An 11,417-nucleotide genomic window follows, 5' to 3' on the forward strand; every position below is an offset into this window, starting at 1 on the left:
GGGGGGGGAGAACTCATCAGTACTAGACTAATACACTTGCGATTTGATCATCATCTTTCTCTTGCTTACTTTTTATGACTGTTCGTCACTCGTAGAGCGATATAGCTTCGAACCGTTCAGTCGTCGACCGGTGACCCACCGAGCGACATCCTTCACCACCCGTAGCACACGTATTCGTAGCGTAATCGTAGACCCCGTTTACATTAACGCTATCACTATCATTGTATTTTCCCGCCTAGACAAAGTGACGTTGTTTGGATGGAGGTAAAAGCCCAAAACAATTTGCATTCACATGTCTGATTGCATTCATTGTATAAAATATATTTAAATGTACATTTTTAGTGCTGAATATAATATTATTCTTAGGGAAGAGGAAAAGCTTCCTTGGGCAGCCAACTTTTCCTTGGGCACCTCAAAGTCATTTCCAATCTGATATAATATCACAAAGTTAGACTGTTAGAAATTCAATGTGCTAAAAAATAATAATTACATATTTTTGAATCTAAATTTTGGAGGGAAATAGCCTATAAATACATGTCCAGGAATGAAAGGCTCCCGAGATTTACATTGAAGCCGACGGAACATCATTAGGAAACCAGAGATATTAAATCATTATTTTCCTTTATATCATTTTATAGCTATATTTCATGATTAATTAAATTAATTGTAAACATTTTATAGTATGTTTAAGGATTTCAATAGCATACCAAGCTATACCCTGCCATAGAAACCTGAAATCATCAAGAGCATATTATGATTACAAAAGCAATAAATTTCAAACTCAAGTAGGTAGGTGTATTCTTACATTCTAAATGTGCTCATATAAACTGTAGTAGTTCTACTTATTTAATCTGAAGCATTAAATATTTAAGTAATACTCTTTGTCCTTTTTGGAGTATTGTTCTCAACACAGACCAGTAATAGTTGTCCTTTTTCTTTGTTGTTTTCTAATCTGTGATCTTTGATTTCTAAAACCTGCAATTTTTTTTTTTTTAAACTATGTCTTTGAAACTTCATAAATCATAAATAAAATCTAGAGTCGGTGTAACACTTTCAAAATTTGTACATCCATACAAAATTAAGGTATAATTCGAATATAAAAAGTTATAGCAAATAGAATATAAATAAAATTGCAATAGCATATACGTGAGTTTGTTGATCTGAAGAAAAATACAATTTCATTTATATATTGAACCTCTGTATAAATAAAGTATACAAATTGTAAATCAAATTTTAATCTATATATCTATATAAACTACATGGAAGATTTTAAAACGATGATAAGAAAAATTAACTTATTTCTCGAAGAATCTTCGACCGTGGATATTGGCTGAAATAAAGAAGCAAGAGAGAAGAAGAATACTTACAACGCTTTTGCCGCCACTGTCTGGCCATCCACTACCGTTCGTCGCTCTCTCTCTGCCAGAGAAAATGGCCCATGAAAATTTGAAATAGAAGATGAATGAAGGAGAAGAAAATATTGGCACCTTCTTCCTTAGTTTACGTCAACTTTCGGCGCCACTTATATATATATAGATCTATATATATATTAGAAAGTGGAAGGAAAACTTTCGCTGGAATATTTTGGGACGAAGCAAATCGTAGTGGAGGTACAGGAAGTGAGAATAAGACAAAAGTTAGTGGAAGGATCCATGGGACAATGTTGGAACAAGGATGCATGTGACAATGTTGGAAAATGGAAACAGTAGTTGTAAAAATTTTTTAAGTATTTTATGGTAAAATTTTGTGTTTTACATTTTTCAAGAAACTATAGATTATCAATACTGTGTATAAATACAGTGATTGTTTCTAAAATGTATCTGTAATTATGGAATGTGAAGTTTATATTCTCTACTCCGTATGTATTTGATAATAAAAATGCATTTAGATTTCAAATTTTTCTAAATTTAAATTCTTTTATTTGTTTAATCATTAAAATTACATCCTTGCAGTTTCCTAAAAAATCTGAAACTAAAAAAACAAATTTTATAGTTTTGAGCTAAGGGATTACTTATTTTATATATATATATATATATATATATATATATATATATATATGTATGTATATATATTATACCCACTGGCCACCACTATTTATTTTTTGTCCCTACAAATCTGTTTAATTAGCTAGCAAATAAATTTGGGCAAATTATGCTATAGAAATGGGCCACCATGTCTAAAACGAGGATCGAGAATATTTTAGGAATATAGAGTTAAAAATTGTGAATATAGTGTTTAAATGTTTTGAATATAAAATTATAAAATTATGAATAAGAGTTCAAAAATTGTGTTATAATAGTGAATATAGAGTTTTGTACTTATGATTATAATTATAAAATTGTGTTTAAATTTTCTTCATTTTTTTTATTATTATTATGTTATATTGTTTAATTATATTATTATATTATCTATTATCTATGGCCGTGCATCGCACGGGTGCAAATACTAGTAATAGAAATAGGAACTACAAAATGGTCATCACAAGTTATTGAAAAATAACTTTTTAACCCATAAAATAATCATTACAAATTACAGAAATAAACTCTCAAATATTATAATTATTTATAAATTCACCTTTAATTTTATTATTTAAATATATAATATAAAAAATTATTCCGTGCATCGCACGGGTAATTTACTAGTTAATATATTAAATTACTAGTCCTTTTAGAACAAGCAAGTAAAAGCTTATCCAAGTAAGGAAAGTAGTCTTAACAATTTGACACCCAAGGTGTATTATAAGAACAAATTATGCGGAAATATAAGAACTTTCTAACCATTAAGACACTAATTTTGGGATGGAAGGATGAAATATGAAGAGAAATTACCAATCTAGAGCAGTTATGACGACACCAGCCTAGAGAGGCAAGAAACCATTACTGAGAATCTTGATGGCAATGGTACGGCCAATTACCTCTTGAATATGGGCCCCAATCAGAGCTAGCTCAGCCATAACCCACAGCAACATCCTAGCCCACATGAAAGATAACACTGTAAGAAAGAAAGAAAGCACGATGCAATATAAATGAAAGAAAGCACTGTAAGCAGTAAACTAACAAGTTCGACAGTTAATTATACATGCAGAGTGATTAAGAAACGAGCCTGGCTTATTAGTTGGTCTGCCAAACAAATTCAGCAAGTGTAACCATGTAGAGAGGGGCACAAATGCAATGAATCAGAGTTTTCACAAGGAACAAACGGCTCAAGCGATACATAATGTTAAGGAGCAGAATAGAATGACAAGAATCTGCAGCATAAATTGGTTTGACAAATAAGGTGCATGAAGTAAATAGAAAGTGTTGTTAAACTCTTAAAGAGGTTGTGGAACCTTACAATAACAAGTCCTTGTTTGGCTCCTTCATAAGTAATTGTTGTTGATTTTCCATTTGAGTAATATGAAATTATGAGAGTACAAAGCTGATTTTTCAAATAATTGGCTGCTTCAACTTTATACCCCATATTGTACAAAGCACTGCAACATCAAATTACTTCCTTTAGTTTTAAAGAAAATTACTTCCTTTATAAACGCAACATGCATTTGGAACCCAGTTTTCTCATCATCGATTTAATGATAATTACATTATTTATTTATCGAAACTTTGTTGTACTTGAAGATATGATGAGTCGTTGATGGATGGATGTAACTATACCTCGAGAATACTACCAAACCCTCGTAGTAATTGGCTTTCGAGTTTGGATCCTGGCTCCTTCATCTTAGCTATTCTTTGAAGGTGTGTTATACCCTCATCGAATTTCCCCTGAATAAAGGAAATTATGTTGTAAAACCAGGTTTATACCTTGCTGGAAATTCAAACACTCGCTTTTCATATACAAGAGATTTTATGTAGGAGCAAACAAGAATGGGATGTTGTCGGGTCGATAAAACCTATTTATAATTATGCCATAACACTAGATTTGGAGGTTTAAACAATATTATAGGGAAAGAGGTCAAATAGGCCCCATGAACTTTACACGAAAACTCAATGTATGGTAGTCACCATTTAGCGTCTCTAATATGAACCAGTTCATATTTTTAACTCAATGATGAAGTCAGAGTCAAATACTGAGATTGTCATTACCTGCCGCATATAAGCTACAGCTGCCCATTCAGATGATAGGATCAAAAGATCAATAAATGGAACCTGCTTGAGTTCCTGGCGGGACAGGTTAGACAGGGCGAAAATTTTCGTAGCATCTTCTCCGGTGATGCGTCCATCTCCATCTGAATCAAAATTTCAGTACTTATAAGTACGAGATGCATAAATGCATAAACTGATTGCCTGAGATTTAAAAAAAAAAAATGAATAGAAAATAATATTCGAAACCACAAGTTGTGAGGTTGAAGAACCTGAATCAGCAAAGGAGAACCATCCCTGATAGATCTTCTAATGGGAGCTGCATCGATCTCCATGAGAGATAGAGGAGATTGACGAAGGAGAGACAAGGAGGGCGTCGGGCTGAGATCTAATCTGTGTTTTCATTTTCGGCGGTGGCGTCGATGGCATCTTCGGCGAAGGAAAGGAGGCGTCGGATGGCAGCTTCAGAGGAGGCTAAACGTTGGCGACGGAAATGGAGAGGAAATGGCGGCGGAAATGTATTATCGCAATGGAAGAGAGGTCCAGAGAGGAGAAAGAGAGAAGAGAGACCTTAGAGAGAGAGGAGAAATGGAAGAGAGGCTGTTTGCAATGGAGGAGAAGGTAGGTGTGGGTTTGCGTCGGCCTTGAGTTTCTGCGGCACCCTTGTGGGGAAGGTGCCGCGGAAAGTTAAATAATTCTTTATCATTTATTTTTTCGCAACACATTCCTTCTTGGGTGCCGCTGGAAGTTTTTTAATTTTTTTTTTTTTTTTTAACAAAAATACTTTACACTACATCTCTTAAATAAAGGTGTAGGGGATTCTTATTTGGTTCAATTATTCACTACACCTTTATTAAGAGGTGTAGTGTAAAGTCATATTTATATGTTCAATTTTGTAGTAGTGATCGGCACAACGACAATCACAGTGAACTAGTGAAGGACAGCAAGCACCCAAGGCACAGGTACCGCCTATGGACCCCAGGCGATAGCCTGGGCCATTCAGCAAGCAACGACAACTTTAACCCAATTGGTGGCGGAGATTTAAGGTCAAGTACCCCAGGCATCCGTGCAGAAGGATGAAATAGGGAAAAAGATGACCCAGCGTCTATGTCGTGGTGCAACTCATCAGCCGACCGTTTCTATGCCCACCGTAGGACGGTGGGGCGAGAGGGTTGCCATCCGACAGAGGTTGTGGTTACAGCCAGAGGCCAAGGGGTCACCCACTAAGGGCCCACACCAAGATGAGTGATCGCAGCAATTAGAAGAGGTGGGCGAATTCGGAGGGCCGATTCTGCGTCGGTCCACTGTGCACAAGCGAACCCCTAGTGTGCAGGAGGAAGTGGTAGAGCAACTACAAAAGAAAATAGAGGAGTTAGAGAAGAAAATGGAGGCGAGATAACAGTCGTTGGAGCCTGAGGTGAGGATGGCCGCTCCATTAATCACGAGAATATATAATGGACACACCCCTTCCAAAGGAGTTCAGACTTCCGACTATCAAAGCCTGTGCGGGGACCTCGGACCCGCGTGCGCACATAACGAGTTATAAGGCGACTATGGTGATGGTTGGAGCATATGACGCAATAATAAGCAATTAAGAACATGGTCTTAATCTAGGGTTCACCATAAATCCACGCCATGTACAACAACGTTTAGACTCTCTAATCATGTAGGAAAACACAAAAGAAAATAAAGAAATGATAAAATAAACCAAAGACATAGGAAAACCCATATAATCTGTGAAGAAATATTGATTCCAAACTTCCCCAAGATGTAAAACTTTCTTCTCAGGTGTGGTTGAAGCCCCCAAGAGTGTCTTGGAATGTTTCTTGAAGTCTCGGATCGAAAAATCATCAAAATATCTCAAAATGGGGTTTAAATACCCACTCTCGCATTTGGCATGGACCACAACACAGCTACGACTTATCAGTGTCACAACCGTGTCAAATTTTGCAATGAAAAAGACACCAAGGCGACATGGGCATGCCATTGCCATATCACATGGTGCATCAGACTTGGGGTTCAATTTTGGACTTGTTTCGTTTCGAATTTGAAAGTTGTAGGAAACTCTAATAGCTTTTCATATATATATATCCGATTTAATCACCTTAATTAGACATTGCATGATGGAGATATAATCAAAACACTATCAACATGTTGCAGGACGGATTCATCAGGAGACGTCTAAATCTTTTGATTTCTGGCATCAATGTGTCTGGAATCTCTCAAAGTGTCCAATGCCAAAATTTAATAGAGGAATTCTTTATATTTCTGTTGACACTTGAATCACCCTAAAATCACACTTCGGGATTAATTATTTCTAAAATTTAAATCCTGATTATTTATTTTTTTATTTTTAATAATTATCAGATTTATTCACAACCAACAAGAGATAGTGCAAGCGATTGAGTGGCAGATTTTGCATGCAAGCTTCAAGTGACTAGAGCCATAGAAGCTAAGAGTTCGTTGGGTGATATTAAAAGGTTTCTAGTGGGTATGAATAATTATTGCATGGACCATGGTCTACACAGCAGTGTGGACCAAAAATAAAAAGTACATTAGTTTTGTACCGAAGGTACATTATTTTTATACTGTAAGTACATTATTTTAGGGTATATTATTTTTGTACTGAATGTACATTATTTGAGAACAAACTATGGTGGCTGATCTGTTGGCTAACATTGTAATCCAAGAGAGCAGGCAATGGAACAACTATGCGGACCCTCCTTTTGAGATAAGAAGAGCAATTCACAAAGATAGTATTGGTGTCAATGTGTCATGAATTTGAGAATCATCCTTTTGAGAAGAAACTGAGTTGCCTTTTGGGTATACCACTCCTACATATCCATAAAAATAAAATGAGATAACACTTATAGAGAACATATAACAGGCGTTTGGTTGGAGAGAATTGAATTTAAATTACATTCCACATAATTTCACCTAATTCCGAAGGCAACTAAATTCCTTCGTTTGGTTGGCGCGGAATTGCAATTCTCTCATTTTCATGGAATTAGAATCACATGTCCCCATTGGAATTTTAATTCCATGGATTTTAGGAATAAAAAAAGATACTCCTGAGACAAAATTACCCCTTTCTTTTTTAACCTAAAATTGATGTCTGACCTTATCTTTTAGCTAATACCGTGTATTATCTTCCACAACTACCAACAAGAAAGTCGTTCCTGAGCAAGCAATAATCATTCTAGGTCAACCTTAATCAAGTATGTTTTCTCAAAACTCTCAAATATTTTTTACAATATGTCTAATTCAAGAGATACGGTATATAAGTGGTATTTGAATTTAATATGTTATATTTTTTTGTGTACTTGTCATATAATAATAATAATATTAATAATAATAATATTAATAATAATAATAACAATGGGCATTTTGGACTTTATACTACTTCTTCCTTTCGATGTATACCAACCATAGGAACTGAAATTCTTATTAATTTTATTCCCTCCAACCAAACACTGGAATTTAAACTCTCACTTTATTCCCACGTTATTCTTTTCCCATGGAATTGCAATTCCTTTCCCACCTAATTCCATCCCTCCAACCAAACGCCCTGTAATACTTTTTAACAGAAAAATGTAACACTTTGCAGTAAACATGTACAGAGTAACACTTCTAGAAAAATATTAATTTTCAATTAAAGAGTGTATTTTTAGCAAACATGTAATACTTTTCAAGAAAAAAGTACTCCCCCATCTTATTTTATATGCCTTACTTTCCTTTTCAGTTTGTCCCAAAATGTTGTCCTATTTTCAAAATTGAACATCACCATCATTCTACTTTTTTCAATTTACCCTTATGAGTTTTACTTTCATTATTGTTTTTATTTCCAAAAAGTGAGAACAATGAGGGCATAATTGAAAAACACATAGCATTCACTTTAGTTTCTTAAAATGCAAGCAAAAAGTAAATGTGACAACCAATTCGGGACGGAAGGAGTAATACTTTTCAATGAAAATATAATACTTCCGAATGAACAAGAAGTACAACTTTTCAATAAAAAAGTTATCATTTTCAGCGACATATAATACTCCATTCGTCCCATTTTATGTGTCTATTTCGGTTAACGATGTTTAACTAAAGTTATTTATACTTAGCTTTTTTCAAATTTCAAAATTAATTATTTTAATTATAATATATCAATATAAATTATAATTACAGAAATTATATTATAGAATTTGCATACATACATATTAATAAATATTATTTGTATATACATTGTATTACATAATCATATAAGAAAATGCGTCTAATCAGATTTTAAAATCACATATACAAAATTTAAAATTTTCATTTTTTAATTTCTAAGTATAATTTTCTTAGTTATTATTCCTATTGTTAGAATCATAATATATATGAAATACAATTAGAATAATTCAATTTAATTATGTAAATTTTTCTCTATAAATTTATCTAAATATGTACATGATTACAGATTATATTAATTATACAAAATTTTAATTTTAATTTTGTATGCTATGATAATAGATACTTGNAGACGGGAAAATTCTTGGGGTTCATGATGACGGGGCGGGGGATCGAGCCAAACCCCGAGAAGGTCAGAGCGATAATGGAGATGCAACCCCCCCGATCAGTCAAGGATGTTCAGCGACTGACCGGTCGACTAGCAGCGCTTAGCCGTTTCCTATCCAAGTCAGCCGAAAAGTCTCTGCCGTTCTTTCAGATTTTGAAAAAATCGAATGGCTTTGAATGGACGCCGGCGTGTCAATCGGCTTTTGAAGATTTGAAGGTGTACTTGAGCTCTGCACCAGTCCTATCGAAGCCAGAGAAAGATGAGGTCTTGTTCGTTTATTTGGCTGTGTCCGACCGAGCGGTCAGCTCCGTGCTCGTCCGTGAAGAAAACAAGGGAATCCAGAAGCCGATCTACTACGTGAGCAAAGCTCTTCAAGGACCGGAGCTGAGGTACACGAAATTTGAGAAGACAGCGTTGGCGCTCTGGGCAACAGCCAAAAGACTTGCAGCCTACTTCCAGGCTCACCCGATAGTAGTGCTAACCGATCAACCGTTAGGAACGATCCTCAGGAATCCAACATCATCAGGGCGATTAATCAAATGGGCCATGATGCTCACCCAGTTCGCGATTGAGTATAAGCCCCGTCCTGCCATCAAGGGTCAAGCATTGGTTGATTTCATCGTCGAGTGCACCGCACGCGACCCGGAACCCGACCGACCGACTGCGCTGGAAGAACCGTGGTGGGAAGTTTCTACTGATGGGTCGTCAAGCAAGAAGGGATGTGGGGGTGGAATTGTGCTCACCTCCCCTGAGGGCTTCAAGATTTATCAAGCCTTGATTTTCAAATTCCAACCTACCAATAACGAAGCAGAATACGAGGCGCTCATCGGCGGGTTGCGACTGGCTAAGCAGATGAAGGCTGAACGGTTAAGGGCACGATCAGACTCCCGGTTAATAATCGGACAGCTATCCAGCACGATCGATGCAAAGGAGGACCGGATGATACAGTACAAGGATATTGCGCTCGAACTACTACAACAATTCAAAAAATACGAGCTGATCCAAATACCAAGGATGGAGAACACGGACGCTGACATGCTCTCCAAGTTGACTCAAGAAGCTCCTGAATACGTGTCCAAAATCGCACGCATTGAAGAAGTCGGAGCGCCAAGCATTGATGTCATAGAGGTCCACCCGGTCGAGATAGGCGAGCCAGACTGGATGTACGACTTGAAGAATTACATCGCCAACGGCACTCTACCTGACGACTCCTCCCGGGCAAAGAAAGTTAAGTTGAGGGCACCGCGCTTCCAATTGGTCGATGATAGACTCTACAAAAGATCATATGGTGGACCGCTTCTTCGGTGCTTAACCAACGACGAGGCGAAAATTGTGATGGAGGAAGTTCATGAGGGGATCTGTTCTGCCCATCAAGGACCGAGAACACTCGCGCAAAAGATCGTTCTAATGGGTTACTACTGGCCTTCGATCAACTTGGATTGCGAGCAGTATGTTCGACGATGCGCCACTTGCCAAGAATTTCACAAGTTACCAGGTCGACCAGCCACCTACTATCAACCCGTCAGCGAGGTAATACCATTTGCGAGGTGGGGAGTGGACCTGATCGGAGCATTCCCAATGGCAGCTGGACGCAAAAAGTATGTGATTGTGGCGATTGATTACTTCACTAAGTGGGTGGAAGCAAAGGCTTTGGCAACTATCACTTCTCAACAGTGTCAAAAGTTCCTTTGGAAAAATGTGATTACTCGTTTCGGGGTACCCGTTCAATTGATCACAGACAACGGGACACAATTTGATAGCCGGCCATTTAAGAACTTCATGGCTCATTTGGGCATAAGGCATACCCGGGTGGCCGTAGCTTACCCGCAAGCGAATGGTCAAGTGGAGAACACCAACCGGACGATCTTGGATGGATTGAAAAAGAAATTGCAAACTGCGGGTCGAGGCTGGGTTGAAGAGCTTTCGTATGTTCTTTGGACGTACCGGACCACCCCGCGTCGGGCAACGAATGAGACACCTTTCTCCCTGACGTATGGATTCGAGGCAAGAGTCCCAATCGAAGCATGGCTCCCTACCACTCGGGAGAAAAATTACGATCCGGAAGAGAATGATGAGATGCAAGGTACGGAACTCAATTTCATAGACGAAAAAAGGGACATGGCAGCTCGGAGGTTAATAGAATATCAGAAGAGTGCCAAAGTAGCGCATGACGGTCGAGTGAACCCACGATATTTCCAAGTAGGAGATCTGGTCCTACGACGGAGGGAAGCCAGCAGACCGACCGATCGCGGAAAATTTGCCAAGAAATGGGAAGGGCCCTACAAGGTTTCCGCAATGGTTCAGCCAGGTACCTATAAGTTAGAAACTCTTTCCGGTCGATTAGTCGACCGAGTGTGGAACTCTGAGCACCTTATTAAATTTCATAAGTAGGTTGGTTGCTCGAATGTAACTTGCATCTAGAATAATTAAGTTGAAGTGTTTTTGGGAATTTTTCATTGAAGAGTAATGGTGCAAAAAAAAAAAAAAAAAAAAAAAAAAAAAAAAAAAAAAAAAAACTCTCCGGCATGCTCGTTTGGGGTTTGCGTTCGACCTGCACGAGTCTTCGTTTGGGGTTGCATTCAACCTGCACGAGTCTTCGTTTGGGGTTTTGTTCGACCTGCACGAGTCTTCGTTTGGGGTTACGTTCAACCTGCACGAGTTTTCGTTTGGGGTTGCGTTCAACCTGCACGAGTCTTCGTTTGGGGTTGCGTTCGACCTGCACGAACCTTCGTTTGAGGTTTTGTTCGACCTGCACGAATCTTCGTTTGGGGTTGTGTTCAACCTGCACGAAT

General features: G+C 37.6%; 2 long non-coding RNA genes across 2 annotated transcripts; both read right to left on the reverse strand.

The window, feature by feature from the left end:
* Positions 1-267: 267 nt before the first annotated feature.
* Positions 268-1,505, reverse strand: LOC116024327. The gene is made up of 2 exons (XR_004099487.1): positions 1,368-1,505; positions 268-429 (listed from the first exon to the last, which is right to left on the reverse strand). It is a non-coding gene; the product is annotated as an uncharacterized LOC116024327 (long non-coding RNA).
* Positions 1,506-3,147: 1,642 nt separating this feature from the next.
* On the reverse strand, positions 3,148-3,726 carry LOC116024328. Its single transcript, XR_004099488.1, has 3 exons — positions 3,651-3,726; positions 3,334-3,472; positions 3,148-3,247 (listed from the first exon to the last, which is right to left on the reverse strand). It is a non-coding gene; the product is annotated as an uncharacterized LOC116024328 (long non-coding RNA).
* Positions 3,727-11,417: the final 7,691 nt, after the last annotated feature.

This window comes from Ipomoea triloba, chromosome 7, assembly GCF_003576645.1.
Source record: "Ipomoea triloba cultivar NCNSP0323 chromosome 7, ASM357664v1".
In the NCBI taxonomy this organism is placed as follows: Eukaryota; Viridiplantae; Streptophyta; class Magnoliopsida; order Solanales; family Convolvulaceae; genus Ipomoea; species Ipomoea triloba.